This window comes from Macaca nemestrina, unplaced genomic scaffold (genome assembly GCF_043159975.1).
Source record: "Macaca nemestrina isolate mMacNem1 unplaced genomic scaffold, mMacNem.hap1 Scaffold_62, whole genome shotgun sequence".
NCBI lineage: Eukaryota > Metazoa > Chordata > Mammalia > Primates > Cercopithecidae > Macaca > Macaca nemestrina.
This window is the reverse complement of record NW_027257786.1, coordinates 212,373-225,906: the sequence shown is the minus strand read 5'-3', so window position 1 is coordinate 225,906 and position 13,534 is coordinate 212,373. Positions and strand designations below refer to the sequence as shown.

Sequence of the window (13,534 nt, the reverse complement as noted above, 5' to 3'; positions counted from 1 at the left end):
GTTCCTCCCAGGAGAGTGAAATGGAGACTGGACGCCGGAAGCAGCATCCTGCGTGACCCCATGTGTAGTGGGGTCACAGCAGAGCTAAGTCCTTCCTTTACAGATACTTTTCAGAGTCTACCCGCCTTTAGATTCTCTGATTAACGTGTCTGAGGAGGGTCCCAGGAGTCTGCCACCTGCCAGGCCAAGGAGGTTCCCTGCATGTGGCTCTCCCCTGACACCTTGAGAAACGTGACTCGAGAGAATCACCGAAGTTTCCTAAATGAGTCACCTGCTTTCTCTTCTCTTTGCTTTCATGCCCCCCCAGGGTAGGTCAGTCCGGTCCGCCACAGCGATACCTGCATGCTGGAGTTCCAAGGAGATTGGGGGTGTGTCGGGTCCCCCAGGGAGATTCGGTGACTGAGGATGCTGTCATAGCAGCCAACATGTCCTTATTGTTTTCACTTTTAATGAAGTTCAGTTACTAGGTTTTCTGAGGCACAATGATGTCCTTGTGAAAAATTGGTGATCAGGGAAGTAAGCAAGTGTGGGAAAATGATCCTGCCCTTAAATCTAAAAAACGATGAAACAGCAAAGAGCCCTGAAGAGCCCATGAACCTCCTCATGGGGCGGTGAGGAGACACCTCAGTAATGGCTTAAAAAAAAAGTGATAATACTGAAGAAAAGGTAAACTAAATTTTGGGTCTCCTATGGGTAAAGAGATTGTGGTTTACATTTTGGATGTATGCGTTTATATACTTATTTATTTTTCTTTGTTGGATTTAGAATTAGTTGAAATAATTGTGTTTTTTTAATTTAAAAAATTGGGGTATACGAAGTCTAATCCCTTTGTGATATTTCTGTACTGTGAGATTCCACATACAAAAGTGAAGCCCAGACTGTCTGTCTCTAATGAGCCAGAGAGAGGTGGTCATCTCCTGCAGGCCGGTCTGGTCTCCAGGCATCTGGCCATCCTCCCAGTCTTGGGCACACCTGCATCACTGGTGCTTCCTGCCAGACTGTGACTCTGCCCAGGTTTCAGGAGCACCCGGAACTGTTTTCCTAGGGGCTCCTGCTTTGTCCTGGCTCCTGGAAGCACAGGCTTTTGACGAAGGATCTCCCCACTGCCAGGTAAATTGGTGATTGCCCCACAGTCTGTATTTGTCACATGGGGCACAGAGAGTCTGGGCGTGCTGTCCTGGCCCTGGAGCCAGCTCTAGGACTGCCCGGCGGCATTGCCTCCACCCCTCATCTGGGAACACGGCGGTGGGGAGGAGAAGGGAAGCAGGGTCTTGACCCTTCTGCGTCTCGAGAACACGGGAACACATCGTCCCGTTGCCTCACACCATTCACAGCCCAAGCTTGTGTGAAGTATTATTTTATAACCTCCCCTGACAATGATGTATTTTATATAAGCAGCACATAAAGTGGTAATTTAATACCCTATCGAGCAGGATTAAACAATAAGGAGCAGATATCACTGTAGAAAAGTTACTTTATCCGGGAAACATTTATCTACTGCAGGTGGATGTGAATCATGGCTTCCTCCTCGGTGGCTCCTGATGAGCCTGTGAAATTCTGTCCTGTTCACCACTGTTAGTTATAAGCTACACCTTTCCTTCTATGACGTTAGTTACAAGCTCTACCTTTCCTTCTATGATGTTTATTTCTTGCCTGTTCAGCACTGTTAGTTACAAGCTATACCTTTTCTTCTGTGATGTATATTTCTTGAAGGCATGGACTAAATCCTAATTCCACAGTATTCGATGCACATACTCAAGAGATACTTGTTTGAATGAATAGATTAATAGAAAATAGAAGTGGTGACTTCACTTTATTTCATTATGTCAAACTTTGTCTACACGGAAAATTTTATGGTCCTTTGGAAAAACAGGGCCTCTGTGCAGGGTTGTTAGAGATTGTGAGAATGCCGCAAATGGCTCTGTGGCTCTAGGCTCACAAAGGGCTTGAGGGACTTGGTGGCGCACCTGTGTTGAAAACTGAGTTCTGCAAATCCATTGGAGTGACCTGCCAGCACCAGCACACACAGCCCTCCTTCCCAGTTGATTTCTGCACAGAGGCTTCTTCTGAATGCCCCAGGTGAACGTGGGTTCAGCCAGCACTGCTGGGCTTCCACAGCAAGCCAGGGTGCTGCAGGGACGAGAGAGAAGAGGGGCAGGACCAGGATCTTCCTGGGCCCCAGTGCCCGTGTGGGGACGCTGCCTGGCCTGGCTTTTCTGGGGGAGGTCAGGGAAATGATGGCATGGAGGGACTGTTGGTATGAGTCGCTTGCTCAAACATAGATCCCAGGTCTGTGTGGGAGGCAAAGAGAAATTTATGTGGGTATCATCAGTAACATAGCAAACATGGGCTTCTTCACTAGGGTGGCTGACCCTCTTGCTCATCTGCTGAGCAAAGGCCCGGCCCGGCCCGGCCTGGCCTTCTACGCCTCCACAGTGAGCTTTTCTCAAGCTCTGTCCACTCCATGGAGATGGCCGGAGCCAGGGCAGATATGGGGTGTTTTCCACTTTTTATTTATTTTTTCTTTTTTGAGATGGAGTCTTGCTCTGTCGCCCAGGCTGGAGTGCAGTGGTGTGATCTCGGCTCAGTGCAAGCTCCACCTCCCAGGTTCACGCCATTCTCCTGCCTCAGTCTCTCGAGTAGCTGGGGCCACAGGTGTCCGCCAACACACCAGGCTAATTTTTTGCGTTTTTAGTAGAGTCAGGGCTTCACCGTGTTAGCCAGGATGGTCTCTATCTCCTGACCTCGTGATCCACCAGCCTCGGCCTCCCAAAGTGCTGGGATTACAGGCGTGAGCCACTGCACCCGGCCAGGTATTTGTCAGTTTTTGAAAGCTACATTTAAAGAACGAAATAGACCGAACAGAATTACTTCCTTTTGAATATTTAATACTCAGTCTACCAGAACACTTAAATATAGTTAATGTATTCAAATAATAAGAAAGAACTTTCCCTCTGTTCCAAAGAAAAAGTATAAACAACCTTTTACTTGTCAGGGATTTCACTATGTTTCTAAAAAGCCAGCAAGCACTTTTCCTGAAATAGACCCATGTCTTCCTCTGCATAGACCCTATGAACATTTTAGCTACATTTCTGCTGTATCTTAATGTGATAGATTGTAGAAAATTCCTTGCTACTGGAACTTCACGATGCTTTCCTTTAAACATCAAATAGAAAGTATGGATAGTAAATCTCAGACTAGTTGCAATTATCAGTCTTGGTAGAGCTGCCACCCACAGCCTCTGTCAATTACAACAGAGTGTGTCTCCCCAGCAACCCGGATTAGATTGCGGACCAAGCCAGGCTCACCCAGGATTCAGTGCAACGTCTTTCAAAGCTGTAGTCACTGCCCCTGGAGGAGACTTGAGAATTCCTCCCTTTGATGCCTGTGCATGGCTGTTCTCAGATCACAGCAGCTGCAGCAGCATCTCAGAGGATGCCAGCAGGGGTGTCCTGGGTAGTGACACCACGGTAGGGGCCTGCAGTGTCTGAATGAAATGGGCCGTGAAAGTGAGCACCCTAGAGGAGTCCACAGCCACGTTTCAAAGGTGCAGTGGCCCGAGGTGAACCCCAGAGCACTGAGGAGCCTGGAGTTGACCTGTCACGACTTCATTGAGAGAGCTGACTGAATTCCGTACCTGTGCGGGCAAAATATGGCTGTTTGCGCTTGGCCCCTTCTCAGTCCAGGGCTAGGGAGGTTGTCTGCACAGCTAGTGGGAGCTTAACTTTGTGCACACTCGGGGTTGGGTCCCACTCCTTTCTGTGAGCCCAGGGAAGATAGACATGCCGAGCTCTCCTGGAAGAGGGCCCTGACGAGTGGAAGCTGAGCTTCAAGATGGTCGGCCTTGTGGTGTGCGTGGCGGGTTCGGAGTCGGTGTGTGCTGAGTGGGGGCCCGGCTGCTGCTGTCGCTATTGGGCTCAGCAGACGCTGCGGGGGACGTGGCTCCTGTTGTACTTGGTGGTTTTCTCCTCACAGGAGTGGGTTTCCCTGCTGTGAAGGTGTCGGGGCTGTGACAGGCAGCCTGGCAGGAGGAAGACGCTCGTGGGGTTGTGCCCCGAAGCCCCCTTCCTCTTGAGGAGCATGAAGGGGGTTTGGGACCCTGCTTCCGGCTGCGCTCCCTTGCTAGGTTCTTGGCCTCGGGGGCCAGGAGAAGCTGAGTACAGGCCTGAAACCTGGACCCCTTCCACAGCCTCCGTGGCGTTTGTGGTGTTATGCAGGACGAGGCCCTTGGAACTCCAAGCCCTACCCTGGCATGCCCGCCCACTGGGGCGTCTTGGGCACCTGCTGTGTGCTAGGCTCCGTGGTGGGGTGGGCGGTAGCAAGGGCTGTGGGGTAGAGTGGACACGGTACGCGGATGATGAGAAGCGTCAGGGAGGCAGTGAGAGTACAGCTGAGACCTGCAAGGAGGGGACTGGCTGTGGGTGTTGGGGCTCAGGGAGCTGCCTCTACCCAGAGCCACAGTGGCCAGTGAGGGCAGAGCAGGGGACCGAGGCCCAGGGAAGCCGTGTGTATGGTTCGCATCAGGTGTGCGGGTCTGCTGGGCTGTGCGGCCCTTCTCAGTCCTGGCTGGGCCTGGGGTCCCAGAGGGAACGGACGGTCTTTGCATCTCCCTCCTCTTGCTTCCCTGCTGCTTCCTGGTCAACGGATGCTTCTTTATTGCAACTCTGGCAGTTATTCTGCATATTAAGAGGAGTTTCACAAAATCATAGGGGGAGAGGCGGACTAGGGATTCATTTTTTTTTCTCCCCCTGATTTTACACGGAGCCTTCTACTACCCCTTAGTGTGGAGGCAGAGTGCAGATGCTCTACAGTTATCTATCCAGGAAGAGAAGAGCTGATGGGAAGTCACAGATCTGATCATTGCAATAGCACTGACATTTTTAAGTGGGAGAATGCTGATGTCTATAATAATCAGAGTAAAACTTCAGTAGCTTCAACATAAAGATTCTGAGATGATCTTAGAGCCATTTCGTCCCTAGATCCTTCTGCAGTGTGGAGTGTGACATCTCTACCAGCCGCTGGTCAGTGGCCGCCTGGGGGTAACTGAATGCTTGAAGTGTAAATGAGAACTTCTAATTTTATTTAATTTTAGTCAAATTTAAATAGCTCTATGGGCCGGGCACCGTGGCTCATGCGTGTATTCCCAGCAGTTTGGGAGGTCGAGGCGGGTGGATCATGTGAGGTCAGGTGTTCAAGACCAGCCTGGCCAACAAGGTGAAATCCCATCTGTACTTAAAAATATAAATAAAATAGTCAGGCGCGGTGACAGGCGCCTGTAATTCCAGCTACTCGGGAGGCCGAGGCAGAAGAATCACTTGAACTCGAGAGGCAGAGGTTGCAGCAAGCCGAGATCGAGCCACTGCACTCCAGCCTGGGTGACAGAGGGAGACTCTGTCTTAAGAAAAAAAAAAGATTTTAAAAAACCCTACATGCCCCTAGTTGCCTCTGTAGGAGACGGCATGGTTCCAGAAGGTAGACTTTGTGTTGAGGACTCTGCAGCGTCAGGCTGGAGACAGTCTCCCTTCCTAGCAGCGTGGGCCCCTGGGCTGTTCTTCTACCAGAAGGGATGGTGGCGTCTCTGGGAGGTATCTGTAGACTCAGATCTGTGTGGATTAGTGACTTGTGTTACTCACAGATACTTAATTTTATGGGTAAATGAATACCTGGACTGGCTGCAACTTCAGGGCGAGATTCGGGAGTAGGGAGTGAAAAGTGACGACGGAACCCTGGGCTTGTCCTGCTGCCCCCAGGACCCGGTCGGGGTGCCTTCTCGTCTGAAGTCCCAGCACGTGGTCAGGGTACCCCTTGCCTCTGAAGCCCCCAGGAAGTGATCGGGGCACCAATCCCCTCTGAAGCCCCAGCACCTGGTCGGGGCACCCCTCCCTTCTGAATCCCCCAGCCACCTGGTCGGGGAGCCCCTCCCTTCTGAATCCCCCAGTACCTGGTCGGGGCGCCCCTCCCTTCTTAAGCCCCCAGACCCTCCTGGCCTGCGGTGCTGCTTCTCCAAATGCTGTCCTTGGCTGTTTTCCAGGAGTCACCTGCACCAGAGCAGGCTGCGTGTGTCATTTCTTGTCGGATCTGGGGTGTCAGTGAAGCTCATTTATCTTGTCTTCCTCCTCATGTGCCGTATCTCACCTGTTGACTGTCTGAGTTTGTGTGAGTGCGTGTTGTGCGTTCTCAGGCTGTACTCGGTGCTTAGGTGACAAGAACGTCTTAGAGCAACGGACTGTCTGCTCCAAAGGACGCTGGGCATGAATCGAGACACAGTTTACTTGTGGGTTTTAAATTTCCTGGGTGTTGGAGGCAATTAAGGGGAAACAAGGTCTAAAAAAGCCCCTGCAGATGAGGAAGGCAATAATGAAAAAAATTACTCTATACACACTTAGCAGATGATTTACTTTGTAGGTGAATTTTGCATTTCGGGAACTACTAAAGCTACTGTTTGTAGGGATTCCTTGATGAGCTTCTTGTTTTCTGTCTAGAAAGTAAAGTGGATCGGTTTTGCCTTTAATGCTGACTGACTAGAATCTACTTCCTTTTCCCCCCATTCACGTTAGGGTGGGGATTGGACTGGAAGAGCTGTAGGATCTCTTTATTTCTGATCTTAAATGAATTTTTTCTTCAATGCCCGGTTCTTTGGTTTGGGAAATGTGCTCAATTTGTACCGTGCTTTAAATGTACACAATGGTCGAAATTGCTACTTTTCTTTAAAGTTAGATATAACATCTTAAGTAAAATGTCATCTATAAATCAGGCACAGTCTGGGGCCTGGAGACCCCTCTTGTCACTTCCTTCCAGCTGTGTCTTCTTCCCTGGCCACATTGCCCCTGGCCACATCTCCTCCCCAAACCACGCCGTGTCATCCGCCCACCACCTCACCTCTGGTCACAACACCTCCCTCCCGGCCACATCACCTGTGGCCTCACTGCCTGCCTCCCTCCTTCCTGGTGGCCTCCGTGGCTCCCACTGTCTGCCCTCCCGAGGGTCTGTTCAAGGCTCCTTCCCCGTTTTCCACTCCTGAGTGGGTCTCGGGGCCTAGATGTTTCACAGGATGCAAGTTTCTTCCCTTCCAGCCGTGGGTCTCTGAGCGACAACTCCAGAGAGGGCACTAAGCTCTCCTTACCTACCTGGGGGGCACTGAGCCCTGACCACCGACCACCAGGGCTTTTCTGCAGTGTGTGGGGCAGACTCATGCATGAATTGGACTAAAAAGATGCTTCCAGGAATCCTTGTTTTAAGTGCACTGGAGCAGAGATGGGGAGAGGGGACCACCTGGTTTGCTCAGAATTTGGTCCTGATCACAGCCAATGAGGCAACATAAGCACCTCCTAAATGAAGCATTCCACAGACTGATTTTACACATGACAGAAAGGCTTCACACAATGAGTGAGTTTGAGCTGCATTTGAAGGAAGAACAGGTCCCTGTAGGTGGAAATGAAAGGTAAGCGTGACCCAAGCCATCAGCAGCAGCGGGGGTGGGGTGGTGCAGACTCCCCATGGATGGTGGGCATGGCTGAAATGCAGGAGAGGGCAGGGGTGCGAAGGAACAGCAGGGCGGCAGTAAAATTCCCCTGCAGAGAGGGGACGTGACTGAGATATTATCACATGTATACAACTGAGAGATGATTTGAGGAGGATTTCTGGGAGCCTGTGGGAAGAGCACGTGGTCATCATCAGTTCTCGGGATCTCTTTTTATGAAGTGAAAATAGTCTTGCCTCTGCCTATCTTGTGAGCTGTTGTGACGATCAAATCAGATAATCTTCAGCGAGCCTTGTAAATGCTAAAGCTTATGACAGACTGTTCCAGCCCCCTTGTCTCTACCCTCCTTTCCTCCTGAGTAACGTGAACCCTGCTGGGTACCTCACTATCTGCCTGGTTTCCTCCTCCATAACGTGAGCCTTGAGTACTTGCTGGGTACCTCGCTGTGCACCTTCCTTAGTAACGTGAGCCCTGAGTATTTGCTGGGTACCTCGCTACCTGCCGTACAGCTGGCTGTAGAATTGTCAAAAGCACTTGGCTGGCACATAAGCAGAAGTGCTCGCTGGGCCTTGGGAGGGCTTTGTGACATGTGGGTGCCTTCTGTTCCCTGTTAGGCTGGAGCTGCAGGAGCCCCCCTAGACCAGATAGAGGACCAAGGCTGTGGCCTCGGGGTGGGGGCTGGGGGAGCTCCCTGGGTTTATTGTGTGGGTGAGAGCAAACTTCAGTCCCGCTGTGGCATTGGGATTCAGGGTTCCTTCTGGAATGTTCTGAGTGAGAAACAGGAAGTGTGCACAGGTGCGTCTTCTGTGGATTTTATGGTTATCTCTTGGGAGAGCACTGGTGCCTCTGAGCTATGAATCTGCAGAACCACTTCTTCCACTAACGGCCGCCTTTATATAAAGAATGACTTACAAAAGATGCCACTTCAGATGGAGGTATTTGCAGGTGTGGCCTGAAAAATGAACAAAATGACTTTCATCTCAAGGAAAGTACCTTACATTTTTCCCAATGATAGACATTTGAGCTTTCCAGTGAATATTAAAACATAAAAATCTTGTGTCCACCACTTTCTCATGTGACCAATGGTGATACTGATGTGGGGTTTTTTTTTTTTTTGGACATATAATGAAATGTGGAAGCCGCTCATAACTCTGAACCAGTATTTTCTAACCAATGTGTGATTACAAAATCGTGTGCTGGTAAAAGCCATTCAAGTGCAAGACGGACCAGTCGACCTAGAAGGAATTGGGGCAGAAAGGCCCAACGACCAGAGCACAGACTCTGTGTTGCAGACAGCCTGTACGGAAGTGCCACTTGTTACATTTGGCAGCAGAGAATACCTAAAATGATCTGAAAACACAATGAAAATACTGCTTCCTAATTGTATATCAGTATGGGGTCGGACTTTCTTCATAAACTTCAGCCATGGCTCTGCAGCCCACTGAACGCAGATGCAGGCATGAGAATCCTGCTGTCTGAGGTGCAGAGATGTTAGGTGTTTTCACAGTAGCACAAACTGTTGCCACGCTGCTGCTTATTTTGGAAAATGGTTTCTTCTTTAAGACTGTGTTAAGATGTAATGACTTTATCCTTGTAAAAGAAACTAAATTATGTTTTTTTTTTTTTTTTTTTTTTTTTTTTTTTTTTTTTGAGACGGAGTCTTGCTCTGCCACGCAGGCCGGAGTACGGTGGTGTGACCTCAGCTCACTTCAACCTCTGCCTCCTGAGTTCAAGCGATTCTCCTGCCTCAGCCTCCCTAGTAGCTGGTACTACAGGTGTTCAGCACCATGCCAGGCTAATTTTTGTATTTTAGTAGAGACGGTGTTTCACCATGTTGGCCAGGCCGGTCTCGAACTCCTGACCTCAAGTGATCCACCTGTCTCTGCCTCCCAAAGTGCTGGGATTACAGGCATGAGCAGCCACCACTCCCGGCCTGATGAGAAAGCTTTTTTGTGCTCTTTAATAAAGTGCAAAGAGTTCCTGAGACCCAAAAGTTTGAAAACCACTGGCTTAAACCGACAAAATTGTCCATGATTCTTCAGTGTATCTTCTAATCTGTTGATGGAGAGAGGACAGCAAGGGTTGCTTTACTTTTTTCCTTTCACAACTCAATGGTGCTGGGACAACTGGGGTATCCACATAGAAAAGGATGGACTGGACCCTTCCTCACCCTACACGCAAAGCTCAACATGGTTCCAATGTAAGGAGCTGACTGAGACCCATTCTGTCAGTCTGCTGGGTACCATAACGGACACCACAGACCGTGCGACTTAGACAATAGCATCTTATTTCCTTTTTTCTGGAGACTGGAAGCCTGGGATCAAGGTGCGGGCAGGGTTGGATTCTCTGGGGCCTCACCCCATGCTGTGTAGACAGCTTCTTCTCTGTGTCCTCACAGGTTTCTCTTACGTGTATGCAGCACTGAGGACTGTGTCTAAATTCTCTTAAAAGAACACCAGTCATACTGGATCAGGCCCTACTTTTAAGATCTTATGGGACCTAAATTGCCAAGTTAAAGGCCCTGTATGTAAATACAGTGACATTTTGGGTTTCCGGGGTTGTGACTTTAACATGGAATCTTGGGGGAGGGGGACAGTTCAGCTCATAACACCTTTAGGGGAGAATCCTGGAGAAACTGTTAGGTTGGATTAGGCAATGTTTCCTTGGCTGAGACGTCTAAAGCCATAACAAGCAACTGAAGGGAAAAAGACGGTATCAAAATTAAAAATGTTCAATTCAGAGGATACTATTAAAGTAAAATGACAACCCACAGAACAGGATACATTATCACGATAAGGACCTGATATCAAGAATATATTCAAAAACTCTTAATAAAAATCCAATTTAAAAATGGACAAAGGATTTGAATAGACACTCTCCAAAGAAAGACATATAAATGCCTTAAAAAGCACATGAGATGTTTAGCAGAATTCGTCATCTTAGAAATGGAAATCAAAACCACCGTGAAATAACACTTCACAACCACCGTGATGGGTGGGTAAAACCCCAGTATTGGACAGTGACATGTTGGTGAATTGGGGAAAACTGAAATCTTGATATATTGCTAGTGGGAGGGGAAGTAAAATGGTGCAGTTGATTTGGAAAAGTCCGACAGTTCCTCAGAAAAGCATGAAATCACCGTACGACCCAGCAATTTCACTCCTAGCCATATGCTCAAGAAAACTGAAAACATTTTTCCAAAAAGTATGTCATGCCTGAATCTTCACAGCAGCATTATTCATAGCAGTAGAAACAGTCCAGGTGTCTGTCAACCGGTCACTCACTGAGATTCCACTCACCTTAGACGTGAAAGATGTCAGCACCGAAGGTCACACCAAAGGTCATGCACTGTACGATTCTCCTCACAACCGGTGTCCAGAATGTGCAAATCCAGAGAAAAGGAAGTTGGCTGGTGATTGCCAGGGGCTGGTAGAAGGAAGGAGCCAGGTGCTGACTCTTAATGGGTTCAAGGTTTCTTTGGCCTGTGGTGAAAAAGTCCCGGAATTACATACTAGTGGTTGATGTGCAGCTTTTAGAATACGCTAAAAAGACTGAATTGTATTCTTTAATATTGGGGCTTTTGTGCTTTGTAAATTGCTTTTCAATTTAAAAAGGAATTCAAGAAGTTATTTGGTGTTGATATGATAGTATCCAAAACAAGTTACTATGTAACTCACGTCCCCAGAGTTAAACTTCATTTTCTGAGGATCTTGAAGTGTTTGAGGCTAGGAGACACAACGATCCTATACTGTATGTTACACCCCATCTTACTGATTTCTATCTCACATAACCATATTCAGGAAAAACCGACATGTAAATGTGAGCTGAATGCTATGTAGAGGCACATTCCTCTTACTCGGATGATCTTTAGTGGTACAGTAAGAGATGAGATCATAGCAACGTTAGTTTAGTTAGTTTAATTTCCATGGCAACAGGAATTTGGCACATGGGATGAGTTAGATCTCCCTGCACAGCTCCTAACGGGGTTGCCCATTTCTGTGTGGTGTCTGTGTATATTCTCGCTGTGGAAATAAGTGATAGCACCTGCACAAACACTTGTCCGGAAGCGCACACGAAGCTGGTGAAGGCAGAGGACAGGCGAGAGGGAAGCATGGCTCAGCCCTGGCAAAGAAGACCGTTATTCCAAACGCAAAATATTCAGGAACACAATCCTTGGGAAGACTGGTGATGTCTTTAGACCTCACCACTATCGGGTTGTATCTGTGCAGCCAGTTACCAGAGCCGCAGAACGGCGTGTGTTGGTATTGGTGTCATCACTCAACGATTCTGACTTTTCCTGGTGCTGAGGATGACTGCATATGGCAGAAGCAAAGTGCTAATCTAGCACAGGTCATCATATCCAAGTTCTTTTCTATGAAGGCGGGCAGGGTTAGGAACCACCCCACCCCACCCCACTCCCCAATCCTATAAGAACAGGGATCTGATGATCTGTGCTGTCGAGAGAGGCAGGGTTAGAACACCTCATTCCTCAATCCCATTGTTGAAAATAATAGTTGGATTGGGAGGGTTTTTACTCCTAAGGTTGAAGCCGTGCATTTCTGGAGCCTGGGCTGTCAGTCATGGTGGCTGGGGAATGCTGGGGCTGCGGTTGTCTGGCTGCCGGTAGCCCTGCTGGTGGGTCCTCCCTCTTTGACACCGTTCATTTCTGAAGCTTGCTTTCCCCGGTGTTGGAAGTAGCAGCACTGGAAGAATGGCCGCCTTCCTACAGTGAAGCTCTGGCAGGAGAGGAGAAGATACGGAGCGTCTGTTCAAGGACGTGACGTTCTGGGCACCGCACCATGCGTTCTGCTTCTCAGCTGTGCCTCCTGGTTGATGTTACCATCACCTGGCATTTCCCAGGAGGTAACTCGCGAATGCCACACTGATGGAACAGTGCGGCTCGAGTCCAGGGCCGCTGGAGCACATCAGCAAGGTCAGGCTGGACGCATGTGCTTGCTGACAGGAAAATGACAGGAAATGTCATGTCAGTTCAGGAAAATGACAGGAAATGTCATGTCAGTTCAGGAAAATGACAGGAAATGTCATGTCAGTTCAGGAAAATGACAGGAAATGTCATGTCAGTTCAGGAAAATGACAGGAAATGTGTTTGCTGACAGAAAAATGACAGGAAGACGACAGGAAAGAGGCCCATGAGGAGAGGAACCGGTAGATTCAAGGCAGTTAACCGAAGGAGCGAGCCATCACAGGCTGGGAGGACACCCCAGCCACAGTGGATGTCAGCGGTGGTGGCTGGACTCGGGGTCCGTGAATGTTGCATGATCGAACATGTTTGGTACATTCTCAGCTCCTGCCCAGGTGCCTCCCAAGCATCGGGTGTTGTGGCTCCCCACACCCTTCCCATCTGTGTGTAGCATGACCACCACCTTCCTACCGTGTGTTTGTCCTATCACGGCTGCTGTGCCTAACGGACGCTTTGCTTTCCAGCTACTTTCCTATAACCAAAGCCCTTGAACGACTTTGCGTTTCAGAGACGACAGGGTATTAGTTTTTCATGATTGCTCTGAGGATTTCTGAAAGCAAATGTAACTTACAGGATGGAAGATATTGGAGACAGTAATTATAGATGACTTTTCTCAGTTTTTTGATTGTGGTAAAGTTACACAGCACTCTATTTTTAAGTGTATGGTTTTGTGGCATTAAGTGTGTTCACACTGTCGTGCTGCGATCACCGCCATCCATCTCCAGAACTTTCTGGTCTCCCCACGCTTGAAACTCGGTCTACCAAACACTAGCTCTCCTCCCGCCCCAGCTCTGGTAAGCACTACAGGTTGCTTACAAAATAAGCTTTTTCAGTAAGAGAAGGGGCAAGGAAAAGAGCTCTAAAGACTGTCTTGAGATTTGAGGAAGTGTTTTAGGTTTTGTTGTGTGGTTCCCGGTGTAAAGGAACTATTGAAGACGTGGGAAGGCGAAGGTCTGTGATCTCAGGAAGTGCTGGGCTGGGCAGCTTCCCCACTGTGACGGGGGCACTTGCCCTCAAACCTGCCTGAGATAATCGCGTGAGGATGGTGCTGCATTGTGACAGCTCTGAACTTG

The 13,534-nt window shown here is 48.9% G+C and overlaps 1 long non-coding RNA gene across 1 annotated transcript in view; it reads right to left on the bottom strand.

Moving 5' to 3' along the window:
- Positions 1-585: 585 nt before the first annotated feature.
- The window catches only part of LOC139361568 (uncharacterized), a 194,702-nt gene continuing 181,753 nt past the window's right edge, over positions 586-13,534 (bottom strand). The window contains exons 4-5 of the long non-coding RNA XR_011619120.1: positions 10,780-10,962; positions 586-2,834 (exon numbers count right to left, since the gene is read on the bottom strand). This is a non-coding gene — a long non-coding RNA (uncharacterized lncRNA). The remainder of the gene's footprint in view (positions 2,835-10,779; positions 10,963-13,534) is intronic.